A 16260-nucleotide genomic window follows, 5' to 3' on the forward strand; every position below is an offset into this window, starting at 1 on the left:
TATGCATATGTTTTGGTCCTGTGATGCATTGGGTCCATACTGGAAGGCCATAATTGAAATCAGAGCGTTCCCCACCTCTCCGGAACCATTAGCTGTATTATTTGGCCTCTGGGATAGTCCAGAATTGGGAAAAATTTCCAGGTTTCTGAATGTCGCCACCATAGTGGCCAAAAAATGCATATTAAAATGTTGGAAATGCCGCTCCCCCCTCATTTGAAATGTGGCTGAGGGCCCTCACCTCGACTCAAACGTGCGAAGAGGACTACATTAACACCCTCCCGCCGATCTCTCGTCCCAAGAATGTGTGGTCAGAATTTTGTACCTACCTGAACAACAAGGATGATCTAGAACTGTTATCTTCCCCCCCTCCTGGTGAGGTGAACTAGTCCTTCCCCGAGCCCCGTGTGTCTGCTTGATTGGGCATCTACCCCCGCTTGTATCTACCATGCATTATGTAGTCGCTCATGTACCTGCTACCATATTTACCTTGTACACTTTGCTGATTGTCTGTTCTTTCTCTATGCCAATAAAGAAAGTTAAAAAAAAGACTTCAATAACATTGCCATCAACTCTATAACCTTCTCCAACCTGTGGATCTCCTCCCAAAATCAACTTCCAGTGGGCATTCATCAGGGATCAGTCCTGTGACCACTCACACTCACTGTCTATATCGCATCCCTCGGTAAACTCATCCAATTTTGTGGATTTCAAAAGCACCTCTCCCATAATGACATCCTTTCCCCTCACTCACCCCAGCCATCTCAGCATGCATCCTGAGTTATCTAAAATCTATCCAACTTGCAATGGCTCTATTCTGCCTGATGCTAAATATCTTCGTATATAGGTTATATTTCTGCAGGATGCCAATTCCAACCCCATTCTCCCATCTCCTTCCCCTCTGCCCACCCCATTCTATACCTGCATCACCCTAGGTTTACATCCTTGGGTCCTCTTCAAGAGCATCTGTATCAATATATCAGTATTATCATGCCCACCGTGGATAGGATCAACCTCCTGAATATAATGATGATTTGACCCACCTCATCCGTCACACAAGCAGGACTCTGATCTCTACTCTAGGACACAGCAAACATGATCATTGCTCTAGTTTACGCCCCAGTCCTCACTGTCTACTCTTCCTCCTCTCTGAAAAGTCCTTACGTTTGCCACATGCACCCTCTGCAACCTACTCAGAACCTACCCCACTACCTCCCACATACACAAGGCAGTTGGGCTCTCCATGCACAATAACACCTGCTTCAAATTCCTACTCCTTGTCTTCAAATCGGTCAAAGGTCTGGTCCCCAACAACTCATTGACTGTATCTCTCTTTACTCGCCATATCATTCTCTGAGGTTGTGTGCTGTCCTCCGTGTCCACTACAAAGGGTTCCTGGGCACACTCTGCTACGTAAGAGTATAGTACGGAGGCAAAAAAACAGGAATTCTACAAATCCTATCACAAAGGCACCTTTGTACTTTAGATCGACATTCATCCAGTCACGCTCTTCTATATATATAAAAGTCGAAAGTTGTGTGTGGGTTTCTGAGTTAGTGGCGAAGCATTGTACCTTATACAATTCCACACCGTTTTCCCAATCTGCACAAAATTGTGCACAGTTACTTGTTAGGACCCCAAGACATTACTGGCTACATGACATGTGGACACTCCAAACCTTTCCCCAGATTTCAGCACAAGTCAACATTTGTTTGTGGGTTTGTGGCTTGGTGAAGCGTTGTTCCTTATTCAATTCAACACCATTTCACCAATCTGCACCAAATTGTGCATAGGTACCTGTTTGGATACTCTGAACATGATTGGTTACATAACATTTGGACACCCCACCCCTTTCCGTCGGATATCAGCACCTTCACACATGAGACGGTTGCCTGAAATCGGTGAAACATCGATGTAGTGGTAGAAAGACCGGTCTCGACACGAGGAACAAAACTCAAGCTCAAAAACCATGTTTGAAGGCTTTAAACTGTATGGTTTTTGAGACCTTTGCACTGCAATGCACCACAATGAACTGCACCAGACCAGGGTGAAGCGACAGGTGGAGGGATAGCAAAGAAGGTCCCAGTATTCAGCAGCACACCAACTCTCGCCTCCCCCAACGTCTACTCCGGGGAATGTCAGCCAGCCACACGCGACCATTCTCAGTGCAGTTTACTTCAAGGTGCAAAGCCGATCAAGCGATAAGTGAATCGGAACAGCAACCTCCAGGATCAAAGAATTTCAAAAATTGATGAGAGTGTTATCATGTATGTCTACAGAACCTGTTCAGAGAATGGGTAATTTTGCTACAATATTCTATTTGACAAAAAACCAGTGTGAATAGATTTGTATGTGCATACATCGAATTACATCCACCCTGGCTTATGATCATCAGTGAGTACATAAAAAAATACATAAATATAACTCTTCTGGATATTTACGCCTCTCCACAGGAGTACCCTCCCCTTAAGCCATCAAAACCAGCCAGTCCAACAGTGCAACTCTTTAAAATCCAAAACAAACCCCACCTGCCAGCTAACAAGAGAGTTCTCCTCCCCCTTCTCCACGGCTTCCCAATTGACAACCATATCACCCCCACATTATGTAATTTAGGAATGTCAGCATGTCAATATGTACATTCCTTTAACATGTACATCCTATTTATGCCTGTCCCCTTGTTAATGCTCCTGGTCTATGTTCCTTGTTTGATATGGTCTCATCATACCAGTTTTACCCATAAACCACTAACCACTGCATATTGTGGAGGCACCCTCACACTGGAACAGCATGCATCATCTGATACTTTATCGAATGCAGGTCTCTCTAGAAAACAAAACAAAAAACTAGTCGAACCATGAACTGAGCCCCGAAGTGCGAATAGCAATCAACCCCTTGTTGAGGGGCATAAATGGCCGGTATCAGCCCACAGCCCTTGCTGAGGCCCGGGGGAAGGCTCAGGATGGTGGGTCATGATCAGCCATACATGCCCCCCGACATGCGAGGTGATAGGGAATTAGGTCAAATTACCTTTTTCAAAAAAGCGATATAAATAAAATGGTTTAGAAAGACAGAACAATGACCGGAAAGAGCAGTCTTTCTAAATCAATCTGTCAGCCCCTGCGACACACACAAGTGTGCGCAGGTGCTGACAGGCACACCAGGACCCAGAAGCGGCGATGAGGGAGAATGGATAACATATGTGTGTGTGTGTGCGTTTGTGTGTGTGTTGGGTGTACGTGTTTGTGTGTGTATAATGGTAAGCGGGGACGAAGTCTTGGGAGGGGATGGAGGTGTCATGGGCTGAGGGAGTTGATGTTCAGCAGGTGAAACCCCTCATTTTGAGCAAAGTGCCATAAAGAGGGTACGGGGTAGGGGTGGGGGTGGGGTGGAGAAATGGTACTTTTTCGATTTTTGTAGGCCGCCTAAAATTGGCAGAAAAAAATCAGTCTTTTCGTTATGCGGCCTACAAAATTCGAAAAAAATTACATAGAGCCAGCGATAGCCATATAGAACTCTAAACTAACAGGTATATTTGTAAATAGCACAGCTTTCCCATTACTCATTGATTGTAGTGGCTTCTGTGCTAGTAGCTTCTTTTCAACAAATAAATTAATGGTGTTGAACACATTTATTTTTCTCACACTCTAATTTTCAATGAACAGAAGAACAGGGCAGGTAAGCCCCTCTTCAGCCATTGTACTACTCAAAATATAACTTATTATCAAACATTTGGAAAAATAGCCCACCTGACCTTTAAATATTTCTTCCACTGTTGAAGGTTGATGGTCATCATTGAGCTCTTTTTGGAAACCTCTAACTTTCAGCGCCAGGTGCTCCTCAAATTTCTCAGATATGCATGTGCAGACAAAGGGTTTGGCGCCTTGTTAGTCCAGTTTTAAAATCAAATAAAAAAGCGTTCACAACTTTTATTAGACTAATTGAAAATATTAAACTGAGATGGTAGTTCCATTAGCTCTCAAGGTCCCAGAGATTGTCGTCAAACTATAAATGAACAACAAAGAAAATCACACACAGAGCTGGACATTACTTTTGCATCGAAAGAAGGAAGAACAGGGTTAGGGATACTCCATCTTTCATCTGTTGGTTGTAGGAAGAAAGAGCAAAAGGAATTCAGTCCTGTACAGACCCTTTATCTAAAGGGTCATAACATTAGAAAGGAATAGACACAGGGCCTCATTACAAGTCAGGCAGAATGGGTTATCGGGGTCCGCTAATGGATGCAGACTCGTTATTCCCATTCTGCCTGATTACGAGGTCCCCTTGCGGGACCCGGTAAGGATGCCTGGTAAAACCAGGCGTCCTTACCGCGTCCCGCCACGGGACCAGGGAGCTAACAACGGGCCGGTCGTAATCGGCCCGTTGTTAGCTCCCTCTCCCATTCCTATTGAGCCCTATGGGGGCTTGAATGGGAATGGGGAAGGTCCGGGCCCGGGTTCCCTGAGGGAGGAATTACCGGGCCCTCCGAGCTCAGAATGGCCCAGTAATTCCCCATTCAGGGAACCCGGACCCGGTTTTGGAGGCAGCCATGCCGCCAATAGCGGCATGGCTATCGCCAAAGCCGTAATGAGTCCCACAGACTGAAACAGTGAGAAGCAGCTCTCATCACTCCGACATTACGTTTCAAGCCAAGTCACGTTATTCACACAATGTTTTGCATGTTATGCGCAATATGTCCAAACACTTAAGCACAACAATTCTAATAATTGGAACCCAATATGAAATAAACAGTGATGTTGTTGTAGAGAAATTCCAAATTATTAGTTTCAAAGACACACAGTTTGAGTAAGAAATGATATGCGTGTTCACCCCTTCCCTGAACAGCCTTAGGTTTTTTACATGTGCAGTGGTCCTAAGTTTCCAATGTTTTAATCAGTCTCACACTTTTCCAACTAATATGTTTATTGGCATCTTTCTGGCAGCCACTGCCTAATTAATTGGTTGCAATGATTGTAATGCCTAAGAGGACTAAGAATAGCAAACTGCACCAGTGAGTTGGGACTAAAACATTGTCAGAGGTTAGTGCGTGTTCTTGCTGCATCCATGCTGTGCTAGGGTTGCGTAGCAGATTAACCAGAGTTACTTAGGCCATCTTGTATGCATATGGTGAAATCAATACAGATATCTCCCGTAAGCTTCTAAGGTGCCATGTCCAAATGCTGTCCTAGTTGGGTCTCATGTTTGACAGTGCCTTAATGATTCACATACGAGGTGGCAACTACCAAGATTTATTAGTGCTGGGTGATATGTGGTGACCAAGGGTATTCTTTCCCTGATTTCACTATCTCTACATTGAAGCATGTAATTTCTGGGTTTCCTCAGACTCCGATCGAAGTCCCTGTCAATATATGTCTGCTGAATGGCCATTTTGCAAAAAGGATGTACAAAGTGTGGCAAGTTGTTTCTACCATGTCTTCCTGTTAGAATATAATTGTTGATCTTGGATATCCTGGCTGTAGATAATACACTGTTTTCTGTCACTTTGGTGGAAACTTGTTCTGTGAAGATATTTGTTCCTGTCTATTGGTTTCCTGCATGCAGCTGTTTCCAAGTGGCTGCCCTTTCCAACAGAAATGGTGGTGTTAGATAAATGGGCCAGGCAGGACTGAATTCCTTGCACACTTTCTTCTTACAACCAATGGGCTTGAAAGTGGGAGAATCCCTTGTCTTTCTTGTTTCCTCTTTCTTTGCAAAAGTGATGTACAGCTCTGTGTGTGATTTTCTTTATTGCTCATTTATCGTGTTACCACCATCTGATGAAGAACACTCTGGGACTTTCACGACCACCTCAGCATAATAGTTAAACAAAACATAGAATTTGTTTAATATGCATCAAATCTTGTCACAAAACATTATGTCAATAACTTTATGGGCATATCTTTGTGTCCAACACAGTGACCATAATTGTTTTGGATTCTTTGGCTATATTTCCTGCTTGTACACTTGAATAGATGCTACTTTTATTTGCAGCACTGTGAAAACCCCTGCCTTGCAGTTTGAATATGTTCTACGTATTAGTCTCCATGCAATTGGTAATTATTTCTCCAAGTCTTTTTGCTGCCTGATCTTCTACGCTCATTCTCTTCAATAGAGATATTGGGGGTCATTACGAGTATGGCGGTAAGGGCTTAAGGGCACTGTTAAGGATGACGGTGCCGTTAAGCCCCTACCGCCATATTCTGAGGTCTCTTAGCGGGTCCCAGCAGGAACGGCTGGTCTGACCAGCCGTTCTTTGCGGGACCCATAAAGGGACCTTAGAGCTAATAATGGGCCCGCAATTTGCAGGCCCGTTATTAGCGCCTTCCCCATTCCCTATGGGGGCTCAAATGGGAATGGGGAATGGTTTACTGAATGGGGACTTACCGGGTCCGCATAGGTCGGAATGTCCGGTAAGTCCCCATTCAGTGAGACCGGACCCGGACTCAGGTTTGGAGGCAGCCATGGCGCTATTCCAAACTCGTAATGACCCCCATTGAGTCGCAATAGTCTGAGCTGAACCAACAGGGCAATATCTTCAGTAGTGTCCATAATAAGAAAAATAAATGGGACGTTATTGTCTACAATATCATGCTTTTACCTCTTGGGGAGTATACCAATGAGCTCATTTTGTGTTTTAAATATTTTACAGTTACTTCTGGAATGCTCAACAGAACCTTTTATCCTGGATCATACTCGCCAAATAGTTTAATAACCAAAAGGACATTTACACAGTTTGGACTGGACATTGGGCCTCATTACGACCCAGGCGGTAAGTTACCGCCTGGGTCGTACCTTTACCACCATGGCGTAAACTACGTTTACGCCATGGTGGTTGGCGGACTTACTGCCCCATTCCGAGGTGAGTGGGGCGGTAAGTCCCCATTAACCCATTTACCCTTCCCCATTCCCATTTTTGCCCCATAGGGCATAATGGGAGTGGGGAAGGCGTTAATTACGCCACCGTAAATTACGGTGGCGTAATTAACAACAAGGTCCCTTAGCACCATGGATTTTAACACCTGCTAAAAGCAGGTGTTAAAACCTCCATGGCGCTAAGGGACCTCGGAATCAGGCGGTAAGGGTCGGCGCTGTTTACGCCGCCGTAAACCCCTTACCGCCTGGGTCCTAATGAGGCCCATTGTATTGATTATGTGGCAGATGAATGCTAGGCTAGACATTGTCCAATATAACATGGACAATTCTTGTAATCACCTTCCTCCTGAAAGAAGCATTTCTCCTGATGGAGTCCTAAAAACCCTCAGTTGACAGCCCTCTGAGTTACCTGTGTTATCTGTGTTTCCCATGCTCATGTGACCAATTCATTACCACACCCAAAGGACTAGAAGCCATTGATGAATGGACCTGCCAGAAGTGCAGGCCCCTACCGGCAGAGAAATGACTGAATTCCTGGCACCATTCACAACTGTGCCGGGGATTCAGTAGTTCCTATCCCATGGAGTCCTGGACTGAATCACTGTAGTATAGGCAGGTTTAACAGCAAACTCATAATGATGTCCCAAGAGCTTTTTGTTAACAGAGCACTGTAACAGTGTGCTTTTTCCAAGTCTAGTGCACAGCAAGGTAAAACAGTTTCTGGGGGCACTAATCAAAACCAACAAAGGACTGGCCATCCCCTCCAAAGAGAGGGTCCAAAAAATGTTGTTTCGAACACCTCAGTATGCAGTCGGTCATCAGGTGATGGTACGAAAAGCAATGCGCCTGCTCAGAATTATGCCTGCATCTAACTAGTGCCACATGCCAGACTGTGCATGCGTCCAATGCAAGAGTGATTAGTGAAACAGTGATTGCAAGCAAGCAGGTTGTGGGATGATCTAGTGGTGGTTTTCCAACCTCTGGTTCAATCACTACAGTGGTAGACCAGAACCAATCTGTTGAAGGGAAATCCTTTCAACACACCAGTGATCGAGGCCACTGTTACAACAGACACGTCAATGACAGGGTGGGGAGCTCAGTTCCTCCATCACACTGCTCACGGTGTGTGGACACAGGCACTAACCAGAAAACTTACCAACCTTCTGGAATTGCTAGCAGTCCTCAAAATACTTCAAGCCTTCAAGACTCAGTTAGCACACAAGACAGTCCTAGTTGTAACAGGCAGCACCACCGCCATGTTTTATATAAACAAACAGCATTGGACACACTCTCCAAGGCAATACAAACTAGCCTAGAATACCGGCTGCACGCACTAAACCAAAGCATGTTCCTGCTGGCACAACATATTCCAGGGAAGCTCAATTCTTTGGCAGACATGCTAAACTGAAGAGCAATGCTACCTTCAGAGCAAAAGTGGCAGTTAAACACAGACATGCTCCTGAGGTCATAGAATTTGGTCACCAAATCCTAGGCCAAATGTGCATGGATATACCCAAAGAAGCACATAAACCTAACACATAACACTGCTCCTTTAACAAGTGGAAGCGATTTGTGTTATAGTGCAAAACAAGGTCTCTCAATCCAACTGACTGTTCACCGTCTAACATAGTCAACTACCTTCTATATCTACTTGACTCAAGAATAGTCTTTAACTCACACAAAGTAAACCTAGCAACCCTATCTGCTTACACCACATTTCAAAGCAAGGTTTTGTGGTGGATGGTGCCTGTTGTTAAAGCCTTCATGGAAGGTGTTAAAAAAACTATACCCCCTAGTTGCTAATCCTACTGTCAGCTGAGACCGCAATATCATACTCAGAAGGTTCATAAGAAGCCCCCTTTGAGCGTATGCACAAAGCCAACCTTAACCATATGACAAATAAAACAGCCTTTCTTATAGCCATTACCTCTCTTAGAAGGGCCAGTGAACTACAGGCTCTGTCAGTATAAAACCCCTTTGTAGCTATATACAAGGACAAGGTGGTATTATGCACTCATCCTCAATTTTCACTGAAATATATATCAAAATGTTATTTAAATCTAGTTTTTCCAAAACCCAACAAATGCAGCAGAAAAACATCTTCCTACAATAGATGCACTCAGAGCTGTCATGTTCTACCTTCAAAAGACAAAGCCTATCAGAAAAACAGATCATTTTTTTGTATCTATAGCTGCCGGAAGAATAGGGGACCCTATCTCTAAGGCAGCAATTTCTAAAGGGATTGCAAACTACATCCATCTTTGCTATTCTCTTGCTCAGAGAACATTGCCATTTAAGCCTAGAGCACACTCAACTCGAGGCACAGGAACAACCCTAGTCTTCATAGAAAATGTGCCCCTAGATGTCATTTGCAAGGTTGCCACTTGGAGTTCAGCACACACTTACACCCAACATTACTGTCTAGACACGCATTCTAAGGGTGATACACAGGTGGAACATCTTGTTGCAGCACTACCTACTAACAACCCACCTCCATCTACAGGCGCTGCTCACTAATCTGTGCAAAGCATGTTATTCTAAGCGGATCCACAAGCCTCAGAAAGGATATATTACTTACCGTAATGGTATTTCTGATGCTTGTATCTGTTTAGATTCACATGCGCCCACCCTTCCTCCTCTCTTGGAGTTGAAGGTTCTTGAGAAAAACATAGATTGTTCACAATTCTTGGTTTCTACTTACACTCCACGCTTACAGCTTACACTCCCTCTTGTCAGGAACAAATGGTCTAATTGACCTCGACTCATGAGGATCATGGGTAGAGGTTACTTCACACTAAGGATAGTATTAAAAGCACGCTCTGTCAACATCCCTTTTCGAACTTTGAAAAACTTCATGTGCAATACTCCTCAACTTCCATTAGATGTCGGCCTATGCAAAGCATGTGAATCTAAGCAGATACAAGCATCAGAAATACGATTACGGTGAGTATTGTATCCCATTCCGGTGCATCACACTATGAAAGGCTATTTATTGTTCCCTGACTCCCTTCCGATCAAGCTTAGAGTTCAGCTCTTGCCACTTCTGTTCCACCAAAGGGGAGCATGATTCAGTATGAAAAAAAGACTTAAACCTAAAAAGACAAAACTCCCCATGAATGAAATCATCTCAAAATCACCTTCTGGATCACAATTATGGATGCAGCTATTAGAGTTCATTGCAGGGGCAAATCCCTAAAAAGATGATATTTAAGACTGAAGTATTTTTGATAAGATTGTAGGTACACAGAAGATGATTTCGCCCTTTGTCCTTCAATCTTCTTCAGCCACTCTTTCGGTGAGTGTGCTCATAACTGACTTCTAATTGCAATTGTGTGGACATTAGTTTTTTTCACTTATGACTAAAATGGACTAACCTATCTAATAGGAATATTTTTTTGCATGGCTTTTTGTTACTGTCCCTTTCTTTCTCTTTTTTGCTTTAAGTCTGTGATATTTTCATTAGCACTGTTTTTGATGCCATTTTCAGACTGTGTTGCTCCCCATGCCACTGCCCTGCCAGCACCACTGCCCTTCCTGATTGTATTGCCGCCCCTTTTGTGATTTATGTTGCTGTATTTTCTGGAGCTGAATATCCCCCTCCATGGACACCCTTCTGGAGATTGTTATTTCCATTTCTTGGACTTCATGATTATCCTCCCTGGATTGCTTTGTTATTTGTGTTTCTTATTCTCACTCCCGAGTTGGGTTATGTTAAACACAAATATCCCACGTCCGTTGCCCTGCCTGCGTTTGGCTTTAAGCCTCCTTCAGGACTTTTGTCGGTGCCCTTCCTTGAATTTTCCAGTTGTGCCCACCTGGACACATTCTGCTGCACCGCAGTAGCTTCCGCTACTTTTTTACCATTGATTTCGATGCTCTCTCTTCTGAAACCATGTGTTCATTTTTGATTGTTTCCTTCCAGCTACTCCCCTCGAGGATCCCAACAGATTTGTCAGCAGCCATAGTTAATCCTTAACTGCCTCTTAGAAAACTGTATTTATCGTTCCCTTTGAATAAATATCCAATTGAGCTTGGTGTCGCAATGCTTTAATGTTCCTTTGTGTGCGAAAACTACGCAGCTGAAAACATAACAAAACAAAATCAAACCTCAGTGGCTAAGGTCTGCACTAGGTCCCTCACAGGGGTGTCTTAATCAGCCTTTCTAACAGTATCGCCATTTATATCATTGTTTGCTGGCAACATCACACTCAAAGCTCTCTCACAATAAGCATCACTGAAAGTATAGGTATTTCAGTGTTCACTCTCTGCAGAAGCAGCTCACTCACAGCTGTCTCTTTGAATTGATGGATATCATGACTATCCTGTTTATGGAAGTAGGTCTACTGATCATTTTATTTTTGATAAAATCTTTTTCTCTCAAATTTGTCTGCTTAAATTTTCGGCCAAAAATGAAGATGGTAAATTGGGTTTAAGCATTATTGGTATCATGTAGGTGCAATTGGGGCCGGTGCCGTGGGGTCTACCCCCGCTTTCTATCAAATAAATGTGTGTAAACCAATTTGACAAGAGAACAATTCAGACAAAATAAAATAAAAAAATCAATAGACATACAACCCTCTTTATCAGCCAAAGCCCTGTTGTTTTCATTTAAGAAAAAGCCTGAAAGATTAGACCACCTTTTAAATCTTTGATTTAAATTTGCTTTGCCCTATTCCTGGCATTCTTGGATGAGAAGGCACCAAAACCAGTTGTTGTGATTGTCATGTTTCTTGTTAGAAACCTGAGAGAGGTAAAATGGCTCTGAGACGGAGCCTAAGCAGAGTACACTAAGATGAAAAGTGGAAGAGATACATGAATCCTTAAATGAAATACGCATAGGCACAATCTTCACCTTGCATGCTTTCTTTCTACTAAAATGGGATAGGTGTTGTAATTACCTGACATTGCCACTAGGATTGCAACACTCAGATCATTACAGCCAATCAGGATTCGGGGCTTTGGATCATCATGTACTGGTGTAGCCCAGCATTCCAGAACTCTTGGAGGCTGTCAACATCCCCGTGTCCACTCCGGCTGCCTACCGCTCCTCCCTGGGTCACCGGAAAACGATCTTCCTTTTCTTCTTGGCCACTGGCTTGGTTTCATTGGAAATAAAAATTGTACTGTACAGTGGTGGGTGCCAAATGTCATTGGCTCTGTGGCCAACTTTGAATATTTGTTTATTGGCCCTCAGTTTTTCATCTTTGTACAACGGTCAGATGGAAAAGAAAGGAACACAGCCTGTCACCTGGCCCTATGACTAAGTACTAATAGTGGAATTTCCCCTGTCATGAAAGTTATGGGCTGTTATCCATCCTCATTTGCCACCTTTGGCTCTGGTCTATGCTTCATTACATGTTGTCTCTGCTCTTGATGTAATGGGCCTGAATTTAAATTGTAATTGGTTATTTATAACGCTCTTAATACCCAGAGGTTTCTAAGTTCAGACCTGAGGATCGAACCCGTGTTGCTCCACATCGTCTTGCTTTCAAGGGGAGCGCGTTGCCCCTGAGCTACCCTACCGATGCACAGGTGGATCAATGCACAATGTGACACCTGATTTCCCTGTAGATTTGCAACTGGAGGGCACCTTCCTCCATCCAGCAACCTCAAGCACCAGACAACCTCTGAAATAATTCTTACTATAATTTACAATCCCAAATTCAGGTCACATCATCCCACCACATCCGTCATATTATTTTTTAGCATTTCAGGTGAATCATACATTCCACTGGAGAAACTCTTCCCATCATGACGTTCAAGCAGGTGCTAAATATTTCATCCATCCAATTCTGTGTTCGTAAAAGGTGAACATACACTACTATACGAACGGTTACCATAAAAGTGTGGACATTTACCTTTATTTGTACCAACAGAAGATGCTAAATGATTTTAGTTACCTGAGGTTGACTGCGTTCGCGGTATCATGCTTTGCATATGTTATTCTGTTTGCCACAATATTTCAGCGCTTGTCTTTTTTTAGCGATTTGCGCCTTCTGGTACATTCTATTCATACCGGTGAAATGAAGCGGTCTTCAAGCCCTCTGAGGGAGCACTAAAGCTTTGCAGCTCGGTTTGCGTTCCCAGTCACAATGGTATCATTGAGCCTGTCAGATGTTGCCATCACCATAGTGAACAATAGCATACAGGCCAGATAGGGAATAAGGCATGATTTAAACGTTTGAATCATACCTGCAAACCCCATCCACCTGCTTACAGTCAGCTTTCATGCATGAGAAGCAGTGAGTGTACATTTTACATGTGTATGCATTATCGAGAAAACATATGGGCCAATAATGTATATACCATTTAATTGCATGGTAAATACTCCCTAGACATTGAAGGAACCTCTACTTCCAGATATTCAATGCAAAGTTATGTACCACCCAATAGAAATGACATACAGTGTTGTGTTGAAGCAACTGCAGCCCTTTCTGGAATATTACATGGCATGAGTAGTACTACAATTCTTCTGTGTTCCTGGAACAATTCATACAATATGACCCATCGTTCATTGTCTTTGTGACATCTGTTTCACAGGGACATCATTTGGGGGTTGCCAGGTGTTGCAGCTGCTATCCCTGGCTCCCCCACTGCTGTGCCAAGAACAGATGTCTGGGATGCACCTGAACAAGGCAGTTGTAAATGCAGCTAAATGTGCCACAAATTTTTTCACCTGGAATCTAGATCTCGGTAGGTGTGGAAATAACAGGGATTACAGAAACTAATGTGTATAGTGGGTAAGCACACCTAATTTTCTTTATACAACGTGAATAGAAATAAAATCTGATCTCGAGGTACTTAAAATATGTTAAGGGTGCATGGAAGAACTGTATGATTCTGGCATAGCAAGTCAATCATAAACTGCAACCAACATACGTGTCCACAATTTATGGATACTCACGTCCCATGCACACCTCTATTTACTGAAGAGAACTTCAGTCAGTAATCAGTAATTCAATCAGTCTTCTACGTTTAAACAAGGTATTTTTGTCTGAATCAACCTAATATACTCTGGCTTGCTGTGTTTCTTGATAATTTTACTTAGGGCCTCATTACACGGTAGGCGGTAAAAAACGGGATTTACCGGCATGGCGCTATTAGCGTGTCCGCCCTCACAGGAGACCGACAATAGCGTACCATTACGAGTAAGCGGACACGCGCATAGGGCCATGCCGGTAAATGACCCTACCGCCATGCCGCAAAAGCACCTTACCGGGGCCGACCAAAGTGCTGATAGCACCTCCGCCCTCACTCTACATGCTAATAGCGGTGACCGCTATTAGCGGTCACCGCTATTAGCATCGACCGTTAAATTGCGGAACCGGAAATAGCGTCATCACACCGGAACGGGAAAGAGCACGGCGGCCATCTTTAAAAACACAATCCATTGCCATCCTCTGCCCCCTGGACCATTTTGGAGTTGGGAGCTGTGTTAAATCATCCGTGACACCTGCATCATGCTAAGGCCTTGAAGAAAACCTGTGACAGGCAGCGGAAGGAAAAATATACTAATGAGGAACTGGTCATGTTGACACAGACCCTTGCAGAGCATGCAGAGGTAGTCTTTGCCAATGACATGCGCCGCGCTACCTTGCTGAAGAAGAAAGCCATCTGGGAAGAGGTGGCTGTCAAAGTCAGTGCCGTGGGCACCAGCACGTGCACTGTGCGCGAATGCAGGAAGAGGTGGGGCGACCTCAGGCTGCGGGTGAGGGGCATCCTGGCAGAGAACCACCGCATTGCCAGTGCCGGTGGAGATGGCTCCCCAATACGCCTGAAGGAATGGGAGGAGACATGCGCCAACATGATTGCCACCAAAAGCATCGAGGGAGTGGGCAGCATGGAGGTCGGCGTGGCTACCACTTCCGATGGAAGTGAGTGTACACATGACAGGATGCGGTGTGAATGTACAGTCACCCCCATATGTGAGCACAAACCCCACTCATACATGGACACACATCCACACATGCATCCATCCATCACCATGTCTGTGTCAGACCTAAACACACACACATGCACACATCACCAGAGACAAGTCCCAAACTCAACCATGCATGGATGAGGCACTGAACTGGCACATCACCTGCATCCACAATTGCTAAGTCCCAATGGCCACAACTGCATCATTCCTGTAATTTACATTGAGTATATTGAAACGCAACCAATGCCATCCCCCTTCTCGTCCCTGTCAGGCTCACATACAGATGGTGGAGGTTGCCGCTGATGCATCAAAGGCACCACCTACATCCAAGAGCCCAAGGGCACAGGAGCCGGAGAATACCCCAGCAACATCCAGGGGCAAGGGGAGAAGGCCACACCTGAAGAGTGGTAGCCTACGTCATAGTGCCACTGCCAGGGCAGCAGTAGCTGCACCACCAACTGTGGCCCCACCACCGGAGGCACACCCACTGGCAACAATGCCAGACACCCAGGGCCCACCATCAGCTGCGGCAAGCTCCGCTGGTGAGGCAGCCGCCACTGGCCCCCTATCCGATCCAGAGGACACCCTAGTCCAGCACATGGAGATGCACACCCCATGCATCTGTCCCACTGTATGCTGATAGGTGCCTGTGGTGAGGAAGTGGAGCACACTCACCACCTTCAGTAGCGGGGGGATGGCAGTTCTGATGTCTATGAGGCTCACAATGTCGTCGTGGATCATGTCCACGATGCTGGTGATGGTAGCCCTGTCCAGACAGTACAGGGTGTGTATCTGCTCAGGGGTCAGGTTGAATGGACTGGCTCTGATCCTGGGTATTGGTGGGTGCCTCTGTGGTATGATTAGGTGCTGTTGTGGTGCCTGCTGTGCCTGTCTTGCCCTCCTCCTCCTCCTCCTCCTCCTGCGTCTCCTTTGTGCTGCCTGTTGTGGTAGCAGCTGCGCTGCAATGAGGTCCTCCAGGCCATGTAATGCTGCCAGTATTGGAACCATCTTGGTGTGGGGAGGGGTGTGGGAAAGGGTGTGGTGTGCTCCTTTTGAGCTGCCACAGTCTCCATTGCCTTCACCTGTGCTGATTTGGTCCACCTGTGGCAGGTGGGAACACTGCTCATTTCCCTTAACGGGTGGTCCGCAATGCCGGTATTTGCACCATGGCGGTAAGGGGTTTGGGGGGATTTACCATGCCGCTATTAGCATGTGCACTGGCATTGTGATGCTGTGCTAATAGCAGCATGGCGTAATTAAGGGGATGGAGGGTCGCGCGCGCGCAGCCTGCCCGCTATTAGTGGCACCGTAATTAGCGGTGCCGCTAATAGCAGTGTGCCGGGTCGTGATCCACATGGGGATTTAACGTTACCGGTAATACATTACCGGTAACGTTAAATCCCTACTGCCATCCGTGTAATGAGGCCCTTAGTATATACATGTAGGATTAACACAATCCATGCATCTACATA

This window comes from Ambystoma mexicanum, chromosome 7q, assembly GCF_040938575.1.
Source record: "Ambystoma mexicanum isolate Mex_15411 chromosome 7q, UKY_AmexF1_1, whole genome shotgun sequence".
NCBI lineage: Eukaryota > Metazoa > Chordata > Amphibia > Caudata > Ambystomatidae > Ambystoma > Ambystoma mexicanum.